Here is a 2295-nt window from a genome sequence, read left to right as displayed (position 1 = left end):
CTGCGGCAATTACGTGCAGCAGATGAAGTTTCTTGTGTTAATGGCATAAGTGCTGGACGCAAAACGAAATTATGCTGTCGTCCAGCGTGCTGTGCTATGCCAAAGTGACAAAACAAGCGACAGGAAGGATTCCAGCGCACACATACTGCTGGTGTAATATACACAAATAAATATATACTATATRTACATATATATGTTTGTTGTACAAATAAGCACAAAGGATAAACAACATTTGCATATTGCAGAAGATAAGACGCATATGTATGTGCGAGTATAAAAATATAACTGTATTATACATAACAGCGCAGAAAAAAGCCAAAAAGGCAGCAACAACAACCGGAGCGCAGCAGTAGCCTTGCTTTGGTAGTAATGAGTAGTACTTCACAAAGTAATTATCACAGTTTTTGCTTTTATATGCTTAATCAAAAGTAATGGTGTATTCACTTTGTGGCCTGGTAATGCTTGTAGAACATGGCGGAGAGTATAAAAATGGGCTTGTTTCGAACATTATACGTAAACATAAATATGTATAATGGAAGTTTGTGGAGCTAAAGTAGCAACTCAGTTTCATGATTTCCAACTCAGCTGGAAATTTACAAATAACTTTTACGCTCTAGTGACTAATAGTCTGTGAGAGGAATATGACCAAAGTAGGGCAAAACGATATACATATCTCTCTATAGATTTAAAGATCGCAACTTATTTTTTTTTTTTTTGGCCTTTCAAGTATGATACAGAAATCCATAAAATTTTTTTTTTTAATTAGGGATCCCAAAACCGATAACGTGAAAATGAAATGAAGTGTTACAAATAATTGAGATTTTATTGGGCATATTTCTGACGACGTATCGAGAACTTCAGACACTAGGAAGGGTGAATAGAGAGCATGCGCTAATTGTTAATGAAACGTTAGTAAATTACTCACTTACTCTGATAAAAGAGATACAATATGTAGATCTTCACGGTTATTGAAATTCCCATCTAAAAAGATAAATTTTCACACCCCTCGTTCTCCGCAAGGAATTGCTCATTTGTTGAAACCGCCGATATCTATAACATATTGCTGTCAAACAAACTGACTAATCTAACTCAAAACCTTGTACCGAAAACTTTTCAATTCGCAAAGTGTCTTCACGAAACTTGGCATATTGTATTAAACAAGCATTGCAACAATGTGCGAAGCAATTGTTTAATTCAGACAACTTCCAAGCTTTTTGAAGTGTCTTTTCGAATTTGTGTGTAACTATTCTCCGGATCGATATGAAATTTTCCTTGTGCATTCCGAAATATATGTGCATTAACAAAACAAAAATAAAACGATTTGTTGAAAATTCTAGCTGTGTATAGCCTTCATGATATTATAGTTTCGGTGCAGCAGAATTAACGCTTTTTTCTTGTGTAAGTTTCTTTCACCAAAAACATGCTTGTATTATTGGTTTTCCCGCGCCTTGTGCGGCTAAGGGAAATACCTACACTTGATTCAGAGTTCGTCCGGGTTCCACGGTTCTATGATGTTTTACAAAAGATTAGCTAAATTTGATCCTAAAATCAAGGTAATGAGATAAGATTATGACTGCAGAAACTAGCACTGGCAGCAGATAAATGAACCTCATTTTATCACAATGCCACCGAAGACACGAAATGTTTATTGTTCATGTATGAAAAAAAGTATAACTTCAAAAACAATAGAATTTGATATTTATTTCTTTGGAAACCACTCTTTGTCTGCGCTTCTGCGGCTTCTACTGCATATAACTATGTAATAGCCGCAGTCTTTACTACAGATAGTGAGAGCTGGTAAAAATTTTTTAGCTAAAAATACATTTTCGATGCTCCCGAAGCTTGATCCTAATTTTCATTTTAATTTTTTTCATATTAAAGGATTTGTTTTGGGAGCATGTAATAAGATTTAAACCAAATGTTTAAAATCTTTTAATATTTGTTTGAACAAGGCTTAAACCTAAATTATTTTTAATCAAATTCTGTAAGCATGAAGATGACGATTGATTTTCTCCAGTTGGACGTCTTCAAGCTGACTAATCTTAGAACATCCTCAAACTGTAGTTTTTTTCCCAATTATTTTGCCAAAAGTTTTTTAGTAAATCACATTAGGAGAAGAAGGAAGATTTTTTCTAGTTTATCTGATGACATGTACCTTCAGTGGTTACATGGTTTTTATTGTTTTATTAAATTCTACAATACATCGAAAATATTGTTTTAACTTTGTAAGTTGATCCGAGTAGTAACTTCGGAGATACAACATCGAGGCTAGCTAGGGTAAATGCGCCGCCTTTA

This window comes from Bactrocera latifrons, unplaced genomic scaffold (assembly GCF_001853355.1).
Source record: "Bactrocera latifrons isolate USDA-ARS-PBARC rearing strain unplaced genomic scaffold, ASM185335v1 scaffold_100, whole genome shotgun sequence".
NCBI lineage: Eukaryota > Metazoa > Arthropoda > Insecta > Diptera > Tephritidae > Bactrocera > Bactrocera latifrons.
This window is presented reverse-complemented; position numbering follows the sequence as displayed.